The sequence below is a fragment of the Gorilla gorilla genome, chromosome 12 (genome assembly GCF_029281585.2).
Source record: "Gorilla gorilla gorilla isolate KB3781 chromosome 12, NHGRI_mGorGor1-v2.1_pri, whole genome shotgun sequence".
In the NCBI taxonomy this organism is placed as follows: Eukaryota; Metazoa; Chordata; class Mammalia; order Primates; family Hominidae; genus Gorilla; species Gorilla gorilla.
The window spans coordinates 63,665,185-63,680,694 of NC_073236.2; the positions used below are offsets into that span (position 1 = coordinate 63,665,185).

General features: G+C 36.5%; 1 pseudogene; it reads left to right on the top strand.

Annotated features, from left to right (window-relative positions):
- Window positions 1–13,994: 13,994 nt before the first annotated feature.
- LOC101131630 (succinate--CoA ligase [ADP-forming] subunit beta, mitochondrial-like) lies at window positions 13,995–15,289 on the top strand (annotated as a pseudogene).
- The last annotated feature ends 221 nt before the right edge of the window (window positions 15,290–15,510 follow it).

Below are 15,510 nucleotides of genomic sequence, written 5' to 3' on the forward strand. Positions count from 1 at the left end.
GATGGTACTGGGGCTCTGTGCTACGGTCCTGGTTCTAACACACCCTACGAAATCTCCTCCCTTTGAGCATACGTGTGTCTAAGATGGAAGAACACTTTTTGATTAGGTTGTGTTATGTTAGACCCTATGTTACCCAACTAGAGAGAGTCTCCCTGGCTGATTTTGACTAAATAAGCTGCCATAGTGTGAGTGGGCCATGAAACTAAGACCCAAGGGTGTCTTATAGGAGCTGAGAATAATCCCTGGCCGACAGCCAGCAAGAAAACACAGGTCTCAGTCCTACAATCAGTGTATTAGTCTGTTTTCACACTGCTATGAAGAAATAACCGAGACTGGGTAATTAATTGACTCGCATTTCCACATTGCTGGGGAGGCCTCAGGAAACTTACACTCATGGAGGAAGGCAGAGGAGAAGCAGGCACCTTCTTCAAATAACAGCAGGATGGAGTGCATGCTGAGTGAAGGGGGAAGCCCCTTATGAAACCATCAGATCTCATGAGCACTCACTTACTAGCAGGAGAACAGCATAAGGGAAACTGCCCCATGATTCAATTATCTCCACTTGTTATACCCTCAACACATGGGGATTGTGGGCATTACAATTCAAGATAAGATTTGGGTGGGGACACAGATCCTAACCATATCAACCACAAATAACTGAATTCTTTCCACAACTTGAATGAGATCGGAAGAGGACTCTAAGCCTCAGATGAAACGGTAGACTAGCCAACATCTGGATTTCAACTTTATGAGATCCTGAACAAGAGACCTAGCTAACCCATGGCAAGACTTGTGATCTACAGAAATTTTGAGATACAGTACTAAATTTGTGCTTTTTGAAGTTACTCAGTCTGTGGTAATGTGTTAAGCAGCAATAGAAAAGTAATGCAAACCCAGCTGAGGTCCTCCCATGACTGCAGCTACACTTCTTTTTCTGAGTTGGCAGAGGCTGAGTCAGCCCTTGGTGTCCTGCAGTCTGGTGCCATCTGTCATGTGTGCAGAACCACTTCTCCCAGGAATCCTGTTTGTGGAAGATGCACTTTCCTAGTTTCCAGTGATGTTGCAAGTCCTGCTTCTCTTTTTTTTTTTTTTCCATTTTATTTTTCTAAATGAGGATCTGAGAGATAGAGGCCTATGACCGAGCTTATGCTGTCATTTTACTTAAAGTCTTGAATTTGCTTTTGAAAAGAAATTACATTAGTTTTAAATTAGACAATGAGCTGATTTCAAGAGGGGAAAGAAGCTTCTTTTAGAGAATATGCAACTGTCATATATTGCAAGTATCATAATTGGAGATAATAGTATAATGAACAATTTATCATTTAAATCATGATTCTTTTTATATGAAATAGGGAAGCATAAATTAAGACTGTCCTAGGAAAATCAGAATGTATGGTTTTCCCTGCTATTAGCCAATTGCAATCTTTTAAGAACTAAGATCACGACATTTTAAAATATTTTTAAAAGGTAGTTGATTTTACTCATAATATTTTATCTATAAATACTTTAAGTAAAGAAAGAGTATAAACACAAGAATAAAAAATATTAATAGAAGACATATAATGTAGAAGAGAATTTCCAAAAGTATGTTCCTGGAACCCTGCTCATGGTTGGTTAAAATATGTTTATACGCAAAACACAAAACAACATTACATAGTCAAATAAATTTGAGACATGTTGGCTTAAACAAAGTTAAAAAATGTCTTCAGGATTTCTCAGAGCCTTGTTATACATTGAGAAATATTTGTGTTAAGAAATTTCTAGGAGATAGCATAAACAGCACTTCTCAAACTTACATATTCACAAAGCATGAGCTGAAAACTAAACAAAAGCAGTTTCCAAAGCAGGTGGGAACCAATTTTAACCATGTTTCAATTAATGCCTATGTGAGATCATATTTAATGCCATTTTTGAGTAAAATAGGTGCTTGAAAGTTCTCCTATCTTTCCATTCTTTTCCAGAAATTAATGAATTATTCAAAATAATTTTCAAATCATAGACAATTTTCAGACACCATCTCCTCAATGGGACTTATATGTTAAACCATGTCATATTTATAGAGTTTCATTGTATTTTGTTTTTTTCTGTGTGTAACTTCTAACATCAGCCAAATAACATTTAACCTAAGGTATATTTAAATCCATGTAATAACTGAGGAATATAGAGTAAAGAAAGATACGACTTGAAAATTGAGTCTTTATAAAATTGATGATGAAACACAATACCCTCCAGTCTTTAAAAAACATTAACAAATAAATCAGAACTGTAATAGGCACCATTCCTTTTTAGTTTTAATTTTTAAAGGTATTATTTAATGTAAATCTACAAAATACACAGATATGAATAATACAATTATATCAACTGTTATGACACTACTGATTAGATGCTGAATATTGTTCTAAATTATTTACACTTACAACAACTCTAGAAGCAGTAACTATTATGATACCTGGTTTTTTTAACTTTTATTTTAGGTTTATGGGTACACGTGAAGGTTTTTGTGTAGGTAAACTCGTGTCATGAGGGCTTTTTGTATAGATTCTTTCATCACCCAGGTATTAAGCCTATTACCCAATAATTTCTGCTCCTTTCCCTCCTCCCACTCTCTACCCTAATGTAGACCCCAATGTCCATTGTTCTCTTTTTCTGTTTTCATGTGTTCTTATTATTCAGCTCTCACTTATGAGAACATACAATATTTGGTTTTCTGTTCCTGTATTAGTTTGCTAAGGATAATAGCCTCCAGTTCCATCCATGTTCTTGCAAAAGACATGATCTCATTTTTTATGGCTGCATAGTATTCCATGGTGTGTATGTACCACATTTTCTTTATCCAATCTGTCATTGATGGGCATTTAGGTTGATTCCATGTCTTTGCTATTGTAAATAGTGCTGCAATGAACATTTGTGTGCATGTGTCTTTACGGTAGAATAATTTATATTCCACTCAGTATATACCCGGTAATGATATTGCTGGGTCAAATAGTAGTTCTGCTTTTAGCTCTGTGAGGAATCACCATACTGCTTTCCACAATGGTTGAATTAATTTATACTCCCACCAACAGTGTATAAGTGTTCCCTTTTTCTCCACAACCTTGCCAGTATCTGTTATTTTTTGACATTTTTATAGTAGCCATTCTGGCTGGTGTGAGATGCAATTTCATTGTGTATTTGATTTGCATTTTTCTAACTATCAGTGGTATTGAGGTTTTTTTCATATGTTTGTTGGTTGCATGTATGTCTTCTTTTGAGAAATGTCTGTTCATGTCCTTTGCCCACTTTTAATGGGGTTGTTTGTTTTTCTCTTGTAAATTTGTTTAAGTTTCGTATAGATGCTAGATATTATACCATTGTAAGATGCATCATTTGCAAAAAGTTTCTCCCATTCTGTAGGTTGTCTGTTTATTCTGTTGATAGTTTTTTTGCTGTGCAGAAACTCATAAGTTTAATTAGATCCCATTTGTCAATTTTTGCTTTTGTTGCAATTGCTTTTGGTGTCTTTGTCATGAAATCTTTGCTCGTTCCTATCTCTAGGATGCTATTGCCTAGGTTGTCATCCGTGATTTTTATAGTTTTGAGTTTTACATTTAAGTATTTAATACACCTTGAGTTGATTTTGTATATGGTGTAAGGAAAGGGTCCAGCTTTGATCTTCTGCATATGGCTAGCCAGTTACCCAGCAGAACTTATTGAATAAGGAGTCTTTTCTCCATGACTTGTTTTTGTAAGCTTTGTCAAAGATCAGATGGCCATAGGTGTGCAGCCTTATTTTGGAGCACTCTATTCTGTTTCCTTGATCAATAAGGTACCATTTCTATTGAAACTGTCTTCTGGTTTCTTGTGAATGTCATAGAGGTTTGGGAGACCATCTTATCCAAATTAGATCCCTTATCTCAAGTTTGCTTTACTTTTTCCTCAAGATAATTTTCTTTATAAAATTTGTTCATCTTGATTTGTAATTTATTTGTTAGTTAATATGCCTTCTTCTATTAACCTTTAAGGTTCAGGAAGGCAAAAAACAGGTATATTTTCTTCACTGCAGAATTCCCATGGTCTGATATACCTTCAGGCACAAAATCATCACTAAATGTATTTTTTGAAGATTCAAATTAAGTAAATAGTTTATTAGAAAAGCATTGAAAATTAGTTGTAAATTTCATCCTAATCTAGTATAGGGTAATAGATTCACTTGTCACTAAGGGGCTATCCCTCTGCTAAAAACTAAACCAGTAACTCCATATTAAAAATAAAGACATACACTCATACACACACACACACACACACACACACACACACACACATCATGACATACAGCCTAACTTGAACCAAAATAGAGCTAAATTTCTAGGCTTCCAAAATGAAATAAGGTGGCTAAGGAGAAACTGTCAATGTGGCAGCCTACAAAGATTTGGTTCTAGATTTCAACGTTGTAGATAAGGAGCTAGTATTCTAGCATCCGCATAGGCCAAAGAAATAATCGAAACCTACATAAAGCAGGAAAACTATTACCCCTTAAAGGGAGCTTCACTGAAATGTCCACTCATTTATGTTAAACAGAAGAACTGTATCCATTATCTCCGGGAAGCAGCAAAAATGTTTGCCATCTCATTAGGGATGTTTGGATGAGAAAAAAAGTCCACACCAATAAATCAAAATTCCAAGCCCTCGAAACCTACAGATATGGGTCCAAGTGTATAATACCAGCCTGGTACAGAAACTGCAAGCTGAGCACCTGACATGAAGACAATTTCAGGATTACTGACACAAGGAGATGCCCAACAAATGCAAATGCAGACCTGCTCTGTAGGGCCACTTTCACAAAGCTGCAGTCAGATGGGGATAGTGCCTCATTAATAGCTCCTTGTAAGAACTGGAAGAACTTTGTTGAGAATAGACTCTAGAAAGGTAAAAGTAGAAGCAGTGAAGGTAGGAGACTACAGCAGTAGACTAGAAAAGATTCATCACAACGGTGACTTCAACCAAGTGGAAAAGGTGAAAACTGGTGGAATCTGTACAAATTGCAAAGTTTGATCAGACAGCGTTTGCTGATAAATAGAAAGTGGTATATGAAAGATGTCTGTGTGATGTCAGTGAACAAAGCACAAGTTACCAAGAAGAAATAATAATCCTGAAATTGATCAGACCCAATAGCAACATATCCAACTATATAAAACAAAAAATGAGAAAACTACTAGGAAAGATTGACAAACTTACAATAATAAAGGGTAATTTTAACACATCTATCTTAGGCATTAATATAATTAGCAGGAACAAATTACTAAGCCTTAAAAAATATGAAATTAGAATACATAAGCCTAACCTAGTAGGCATAAATTGAAGTCTACATCCAGCAAATATACAAAGCACTTTTTTTTAAGCACCCATGGAACATGAAAAAAATTGACATACCATAACAGTAGTTTCAATAGATGATGATATTTTCTTACCACAGTGCAATTCATTTTTAAATCACTCACAAAAAAGTTAAAATGATAGTGTACTCGTATATTTGCTTTGTTTATCTGATCCTGAGAATAATAAATGCTAATTTAATTAATTAAATTTTTCAGACCGTCACTGTGGATTTTAGCCAACATATCTTGTCATCGACTTGCTATTTCTCCAAGACACCTCAAATAAAAGATTGGTGCAAGTGCCAATTCCATGGTTCAAAAAAAATTCAAAAACAGTGATATTCTGCAAGCAAAGCAAGTTCATAATATATTTTAAAATTCCATGTATACATTTGATCCTCTTCCTTACAGATGTTTAAACTGTTGTCTCTAATTATCAAATTCCAAGGTTACACTTCACCATAACAGCCCTCTTCCCTCAGAAACCTACACATAGTTCCTAACACAATATAGCACTGAACCATTTATTGATCTGAGAAATTCAGAAGAGAGTGGATGGTTTATATCTAGAATTTGTGAGAAGAGAGAACTTTCTGATACTTTTTTTCAAAAGTGAAATATACTTTTTTAGATTCTGTTTTGATGGTAGAGACTTCATTCTTCAAAGTTCCCCCACGGTGATATATGACACAAGAGTCTTTGTGGAGATGTTAGGGTCCTATCATGTGTGGGCACATTTGACCTGAGCTATGGAGCCTTCTGACTTCTGATGCCCCCTAGGCAGCACAGCAGATCTTTGTTATCCTCATCACCACTTTTGCCTCATTTAAAAAAATTTCTAGATAAGCTGTTCATATCTTCACGATATCTAAATAATTTTCCCCTCTCTCACCTTACTTGTCTGAAATGGTCCACGAGAGACTAGTTAAAAATAACCTTTTTAGCAGTAAACAGGCATTCTTCTTAAAATAGGAACAAAATAATCCTCATAGGAAAAAAAGAACACCTCATACTCAGAAACAAAAGACAAAAGCAGGAGGATTTGAAAACTCATATTTTAAGAAACTTAAAAACTGATTTTGAAGTTTTAAAACATTTCTAATAATAATTATTTTGTTACTTCAGGAAATATTGGTAAAAACAGTAAACTTAGAGTAGTTTTTTACAATATAATTATGCTGAGAAATTTTGAAATTATTAAAGTTGCTCAAGATACTTGATGGAAAATAATACATTAATACAAACTAAATGATTGAGACATTTCTATTTTAGAAATCTATTATGTGGCATCATAACCCTAGTTCAATGTTTCACTATCTTCAATACGACAATAGATTTGATACTAAAGACTTCAAGGGTATCACTTTTTTGCTATTGTGTTGCCTCATTTGTAAAACGACTACAATGGTAGTACAATTAATGGTACAATGGTATAATTAAGAACAATTAAAAATTCAAAAATTCTAGTGATTTTTCAAAAATCCATAATGTTTAATTTGATTAATTTCTGTACTTGCTATATCAGTTACAGCCCAGGAAGAAAAAAAAGTCATACACTTAAAAGGGTAATAAAAGATAATATAATGAAGAGGATATTTCTGAAGTATGGACAACTCCCCTGTTAATGAACTAACCCTAAAGAGTGATGAGGCACTACCTGAGGTTTAGCCACAGAATACTGCTGTTACTCTCTCTAGGCCAGAAGTGAATGGTGTTATCAGAGACAGAAAGCTTCAGTCTTAAAAAAGAGGCTGCCCAGCCGGGCACTGTGGCTCACACTTATAATCCCAGCACTTTGGGAGGCCAACGCAGGTGGATCACCTGAGGTCAGGAGTTCGAGACCAGCCTGGGCAACATGGTGAAACCCCGTTTCTACTAAAAATACAAAAATTAGCTGGGCATGGTGGTGTGCCGCTCTAATCCCAGCTACTCAAGAGGCTGAGGCAGGAGAATTGCTTGAACCTGGGAGGTGGAGGTTGCAGTGAGCCGACATAGCGCCATTGCACTCTAGCCTGGGCAACTAGAGCAAAACTCCACCCAAAATGAAATAAGGTGGTTAAGGAGAAAGCCCCCAACCACCACCAAAAAAAGGGGAGGGGGCTGCCCTATGAACCTGCTATCATAAAGCACTGGACATCAAATAGATGTTTCTGGATCAGCACCACTGTCACGTGAAAACTAATTGGAAATGCAAATTCCTAAACTCTACTCCACATCTACTGAGTCAGAAACTCCGGGAGTGGCACCAAGAAATCTGGGTTTTATCAGACCCTCCAGGTAAATCAGATGTGCACTTAAGAACCACTGTGTAAGAAGAAGAACACAACCAGAACCACGGTGAAGCAAAAAGGGAGAATAATAAATACTCTAAAATATTTTTCCTCCACACAACCTCTCATCTGCTAGTGCCTCATCTTGGCAAAACTAACTGAAAGTCATACACAAGGGAGCCCAGGTGATGTCATTCAGATGCAGCTTCCCAGGGCACAGAGCATGGCAGAGAAATGCAGAGTTTGAAAAGGGTGGGAGAGCGACTAGGGAATAATCAGTAGATCCATCACTCAAAGTAACGTGCCTTTAAAACTATATTATTTTTGTTAGTCAAAATTAATGTTTTCATTAACATCCTAAAATTTTGAAATTCTGGGTGAGTGAATAAGAGGATTTAAGTTTTCTCAAGGTTTCTCTGGCTGGGTGCAGTGGCTCAAGATTGTAATCCCAGCACTTTGGGAGGTTGAGGTTTGTGAATCACCTGAGGTCTGGTGTTTGTGACCAGCTTGGTCAACAAGGTGAAACCCTGTCTCTACTAAAAATACAAAAATTAGTCAGGGATAGTGGCACCTGTAATCCCAGCTACTCTGGAGGCTGAGGGAGGAGAACCACTTGAACCTGGGAGGCGGAGGTTGCAGTGCCAAGAATGCACCATTGCACCCCAGCCTGGAAGACTAGGGCAAAATTCCATCTCACTAAAAAAAAAAAAAAAAAAAAAGATTTATTTAACACATAATGATTGTTGAGAGCATAGTATATCATCTATACCTGGAGCTTTATTTATTGTTATTACTTTTGAGTTAATAATTACAAAAGTGCTTTAAGTGTCCATTTTAGAAATGAAAAAACTAAGATTCAGAGAGGTTAAATAATGCTTGAAGTTCCTTAGCTAGTAAGTGGCAGAAATTTAAAACCAGACCTTTTTTGTGTCAAAGCCCATGCTCCGTCTATGATAAAATAGTGCTACTTATATAAAACTAATCAAGCTATGCCATGCATAATCCACTGAAGTTCTTATGATCAAGGACTAAATTGACTATGCCACATGTAAGGTGATCCCTAATTTTCCTAGCAGAGGCCTCATTTATGCATGTTGTCCTGGAATGTCCAGTGTTTGACAATAAACTATATGTTCACTCTCTCAGTATGGTAAATAGAGGTGGTGTCTTTTAAAAATGCAGTTCTGGATGTGTAGACAAAATCCAGTTGGATCTCTAGGAGGAGAGATGCTTCTCATTGCATTTGTCAATTCTAATAGAAGACACAAATTAGACTTCAGTCTTCAAAGGCATTCACTTCCTAAAAAATGTTTTAGAGGGAGGAATTCTCCACGTTCTGGGGCCACATCCTGGTAAGGTTATGGACATTTAAGGTGGAATTCAGTAAAAAATAAAAATAAAAAATAAAAAAGCCCCTGTCATCATTACTTAGTATAGAACATTTATTACCATCCCCTAGTGCAGACAATCCATGTGGATGGTATACGGCACATATAATTAAAAGTCTCTGCTTGGAAGTGCTCCGTGATTAATGCCTCAGGTAGGCATTTTGATTCCTATACTAATAGAAGCTGACTGGCTTTGAAACGCTGGTGTTGTTCAGGTATCTCAGGAGTAATAAAAGGTTGCTTTTGGCTTATCGCACAATTCCTTGAGTCATTAATTATAGCTGCCCAAAGTGGAAAGTTTATAATTAAACATATAATTTACTCTTCTACTTTTGGATGAAGTAAATTAAGGCAATTAGATTTCTTTTGATTAAGCATATGGAGCCATTTACAAAGTGCACAGGTGTGTACAAGCAGAAGGTAGACTACAAAAACATCTATGTTTCAAGTGTATTTTGTCACTTTGTTGTCACTCTCTGGCTGAAGTAATTATGTTAATCCATTTGAAGTGGATTTCTTTAGTTTTTCTGGTATGCTGCTGCTCTGTTTACTCCTTGGCATCCTTAGCTACTTAAAGAACAGCAAGTAATGATCAGCTACAAGTGTCAGCTAATCACAAAGATAATTTTGGCTAGGAATATCCACACAATATTATTTTGGTGAATATCTTCTCTGTCATTCAACCTCCACATACATCCCATAATGCGTGTGCTATTTGAAAAGCAACTATTGCGAAACAAGTTTTTTTCTCAATTTTATTGCATCATTATTCTTTTTCAATGTTTGCCATCTTCCAAAAAATATATCTATATTCCCACTGTTTGTGTTACGTACATCACAGTTCAAATGCAAAGTATTTTCTTTTTTCTTCAGAATGTGTTTTTCTGGGGAGGAATTTCACTGTGTCCCACTAGAGAAACAATTTGCATGTCAAAGATAACTGAGCGTCAACAGAATTATGACAAAAGGCCTCTACAAAAGCTTAAGTATTTCAACCATGATTTGTATAATTAGTAACTATGACTCTTACTGAATGTGCTTGTACCTTCCAAATGTATGCACATACTGTTATAAGTAAAATAAGCATTATTTTATTTTAAAACTACTGAATTTGTAAGACTTTTTCTTTTTGTATTTTCTATATCAATAGCTAACTGTGTAATTACTACTTATCTGTAGTCTACATTTTAAAAAATTCAGTTGTCAAACTGAATGAAAGTGACTTCATTTCTCTATGATGCTCACCTTTAGCTGTCTTCCTTTCATTATGTGTATGTGCCAGATACAACCAGTGACTATAAGCATTACATAAAACGACAACTATCTGTCATGGAAAGACTCCAAGGTGGCCCCCATGATCTCTATATCTTGATATTCACACTCTTATTTGATCCTTTTACCTTATGTGATCCTTTCTACTTGAATAAAGGCAAGCCCTGTGAATTGCCTTTAATCGATAAAATATGGCAAAGACGATAAGATGTCATTTCTATAATTACATTACACAGGTTTGTGACTTCTCCTCTCTGAGAAGATTCTGTCCTTTACTGTCTTTGAAGAAGCAAGCGGCTGCGTTGGCATATACCTAAGAACTAGGGGTAGCAAGAAACTGAAACCCCCAACAACTGTAAGGAAGTGAATTCTGCTGAAACCACATAAGCCTGGAAATGGATCTTCCCAGTCAACCTTGAGATGAGACCCAAGCACTGGCCAACACCTTGACTGCAGTCTTGTGGGACCCTAAGCAGAGAACCAAGCTAAGTTGTGCCCAGACTTCTAACCCACAAAGACCCGTGAGATAATAAATGTGTGTTGTTTAAAGCCACTACCTTTGTAGTAACATTGTTGCATGGCCACAGAAAACCAACATACGAAGTAAGAGTGACAGGAAGAAAGCAATCAATGTTAGGGAAGCAGCAACTTCCCTACCAACCAACCCAGCCTAGTTGGAGAAAAGGAGACAACTTGCTTTATTCGGAGCAAAACAATGTAAGGGCAGATAAATTCCTGTGAAAACCTGCTGGACTTCACAATCTGGATCCTCATCCCATTCCAATCAAACGCTTCCTGATGATTCAAAGGCATCTGCATTAATGAAAGCATCCTGAGCAGCTAGAATTACTGTTTTAATAGGCTTTTGGTATTCTGGAAGATCATCAAAAAAGATCCTGTCTCAAAGTGCAAGGTAGAGATTGGGGAAGCAGCAAGCTCAGCTGTGATTTTTCCACCTAGCACTACTGTAGGGGCAGAATGGGTTGTTCCAGAAGATGCAGTTTCTCCTGTGGCTCCTCCAGTGCGTGAGCCAATCATATTTTTGGCCTGAACTTTCCTTAGGGGATGTACTAATTAGAGAAGCCTTGATAAATCACAAGGGTAAGAATGAGGAGCTAAGAAAGTAAATTAATCCCCATGGCATGGATCACATTTACCAAAGAAATATAATAAATAAGATCTCACTACTAGAATATAATTTGCTAAAACATAAGTTGGTGACTCCCAGTTTCAGCTCTGATGAATAAAGAGCTTAGAAGTCAACACTCCTGTGCTTACAAGAATAATTTTCTTAGACCTAGCAGAGAATCGAGGCTGCAGGGTAAACTATCACCCTGAAGTCTGTAGAGATTTATGAATTAGAGTTACAGGAAACATCTGCTTACCTGAAGCATATGCCACTGGAGCCATGAGTTGGTAGCAACCCATAAATGGTAACTTCTGACAAATTTCTGGCGGTTGACTATGAACTAGCCTAAGAGTAAGAAATTTGTAATGGCAAAAACTGTGCAGGTTTTACATCCAGTAAAGCCACCAGGTTGTTAGTGTGAAGAGCTAAGAAAGGTTATTTCCAGGCTTGGACTAGGAAAAAAGAAAAGTAACCACTAGCCCAGGTGCTGTGGCTCATGCCTATAATCCCAGCACTTTTGGAAGCTAAGGTAGAAGTATTGCTGGAGCCCAGGAGTTCAAGACCAGCCTAGGCATAGTGAGACCCTGTCTCTGTCTCCCCCAAAAAAATAAATAAATAAAAATTAGGGGGGTATGTTGGCATATCCCTGTAGTCCCAGCTACTCAGGAGACTGAGGCAGGAAGATTGCTTGAGTCCAGCAGTTTGAGGCTGCTGCCATTAGCTGTGATCATGACACTGCACTCCAACCTGGGCAACAAAGCAAGATCCTGTCTTAAAAGAAAAGAAAAGAAAGAAAAAGGAGAAGTAACCATTGATAAATACTATTCCCAGAGTGTTCTCCATGGCAATATCTACACTCCAGGGAAAAAGATTTTACCATAGCCTTATCTCACCTGGGGAAAGGCATTTACCCAACTAAAACCTCCTCTAGCTTTTTTATCTTACCAAATGGAGTGGAGTAAAGCTAAGAAACACTTGTAAAGCCTACAATCCAAGGACCCAGGCCCACTAAAAAGCTGAGGATTGGTCACATTAAAGAATGCTTCCTTTCCACCAAACATTACCAGTACTCCAACAGCCTCCAATATAACAACAGTAGATAACAGCTAAAAGAGGTACAAAATCTATCTAACAAGTTCTTAGGGCAGCCAAATGCAACAGACAAAAACACAGACATCAGAAGAATTTAAGGCTTCTGGTATCTACATCTACAAGCAAACATTAAAACAAAGCTTCACTCCTAGCCAGATTAACATAAAACTATACACTAATGGCCTTTTACCTCACAGTTTCTATTACCTATATCATGTGCAACCTTCAAAAAACTAAAAGGAAAGTAAAAGACAAGAAAAAAACACAGTCTAAAGAGATAAAGCAAGCATTAGAATCTGATTCAGACAGGGCACAGATTTTGAAATTATCAGGCAGGGAATTTAAAATGATTATAAGTAATGTGTAAAAGGCTCTAATGGAAAAATGTAAACAATATGCAAAAACAGAGGAGTAATGTAAGCAAAGACAAAGAAACTCTAGGAAAACATAAAAGAAATACCAGAACTCAAAAATACTGTTGCAGAATGATAAATGTCTTTGATGGGCTAATCATGGGCCACTGGACATGGTCATGGAAAGGCTCACTGAGCCTAAAGATATGTCAGTGGAAACTTATCAAGCTGAAATGCAAAGAAAAAAAAGTGTGAACAAAACAGGACAAGAAATCCAAGGACAATTTCAAAAGGTGTAACAGAGTTGTAACTGGAATATCGAAAAGAGAAGGAAGAGAGAATGGAGAAGATGAAATATTCAAAATAATAATGGCTAAGAATTTAACTAAACTCATGACAGACAGCAAACAACAGATTCAGAATGCACACAGAACTTTAAGCAGACTAAACATAAACAAAAAGCAAAACCTATACCTATGCATATCATATTCACATTGCAGAAAACAAATGCAAAATGGAAAATCTTGCAAGAAGGCACAGGAGATAAAAAAAAAAAACTTACCTATAGAGAAACAATGAAAAACTTCACATCAGAATTCTTAACATAAACCATTCAAACAAGAAAGAATGGAGTTAAATATTTAAGTTTTGAAAGAATGAAACCACCATTCCATAATTATATATTCAGTAAAGTAATCCCTCAAAAGTTATGAAGGAATAAAGGCTCCTCATATGAACAAAAGCTAAAGGAATTTATTGCCAGTAGACCTGCCCACTTAGAAATCTGAAATGTTCTTTAGGGAGAAGGAAAATGATATAGGCCAAAAACTAAGATTACCCAAAGAAAAGAAAGTGTCAGCAAAGGAATGCATGAAGGTAAAATAAAATCTTTTCTTTTTTCTTATTAATGTCTTATTAAGCTATTACTAATAGCTTAATTTCTAATTAATAATTGATCCAAAATAAAAAAGTTTGTTTAAAGTTGTAACAGAAACAATATAGTAGATGATTACAGCATATGGATAAGTAGAGTGAATGATAGCAATGCCATAAGGAAAGGAAAAAGAGAATTGAAAATTCTCTATTACAAAGCAGCTGGAGGCACACAGCAGGAGGGGACAGGGTCAGACTTAGGAATGGTGGCCTTCATGTTCTATAGCTGACAATTAGCTGCCACTTTTCACAGCCATCAGTCCCAGACCAGACCATAGTACAGTCTACTGCCCAGGTTCTGGGAATTTCTGAGCTGTTTAATAACCAATAACTCCAAGTACAGCAGCAACAGCAAAAGAATCTCTCACTACATGAATATATGAATATGAAATTGTTGCAAGAAGCTGGTGTCTCCCTTCCAAAGGATATGTGGCAAAGTCACCAGATGAAGCTGACGCAATTGTCAAAAAATTAGGTTCTAAAGATGTTGTGATAATGGCACAGAATTTTGCTTGTGGTAGACAAAAAGGAACATTTGAAAGCAGTCCCAAAAAAGGAGTGAAGATAGTTTTCTATCAAGAAGAAAAAGCTGTTTCCTCTCGAATTATTGGGAAAAAGTTGTTTACCAAGTAAAAAGGAGAAAAGGACAAAATATGCAATCAAGTATTGATCTGTGAGCAAAAATATCCCAGGAGAGAATACTACTTTCCAGTAACAATGGAAAGGTCATTTCAAGGTCCAGTATAAATAGGAAGTTTGCAAGGTGGTGTCAACACTGAAGATGTTTCTGCTGAGACTCCTGATGTAATAAAGAATCTATTGATGTCGTAGAAGGCATCAAAAAGGAACAAGCTCTCCAGCTTGCACAGAATATAAGCTTTCCATCTACTATTGTGGATTCTGTGGCAGAAAACATGGTCAAGCTTTACAATCTTTTTCTGAACTACAACACAACCATGATAAAAATAAGCTCAATGGTATAAGATTCAGATGGAGCTCTGCTATGTTTGGACACAAAGATCAATTTTGATTCTAATTCAGTCTATCGCCAGAAGATCTTTGATCTACAGGACTGGACTCAGAAAGTGGAAAGGAACAAAGATGAAGCTAAGCCACATCTCAATAACACTGGCCTCAGTGGAAAAATAGGCTGTCCAGTAAATGGTGCTGGTTTGGCTATAACCACAATAGATATAAGAAAACTTCATAAAGAGACTCCAACCAGCTTCCTTGTTGTTTATGTTAGTGCTATAGTCCATCAAGTAACAGAATCACTTATGCTTATCACTTCAGATAAAAAGAGGTACTGGCTATTCTGGTCAACATTTTTGGAGGAATCACTTGATGTTATGTTATTACACAGGGTATAGTTCTGGCTGTGAAAGATTTTGAAATTAAAATATCTGTTGTGGTACATTTACAAGGTTCACTAGTTAATGATGCTAAGGCACTACTAGCAGAAAAGCTACTAGAATGGCTTCAAAGCTCTCTGAAATAGTGACCTTAGTCAAGCAAACCCTTGTGTGTGTGTGTGTGTGTGTATATATATATATATATATATATATATATATAAAATGTAAGTTGCCAACATGATCTTAAAAAGCCAGTGAATGGCTGAAAATGTTAATTTGCTATAATCATTGAAAACACTATGTTCTGTGTTATTGTTCTTTTCAGTGTGCGAAGATTGTAATGGCGATCTAGGCATACAAACTTTTA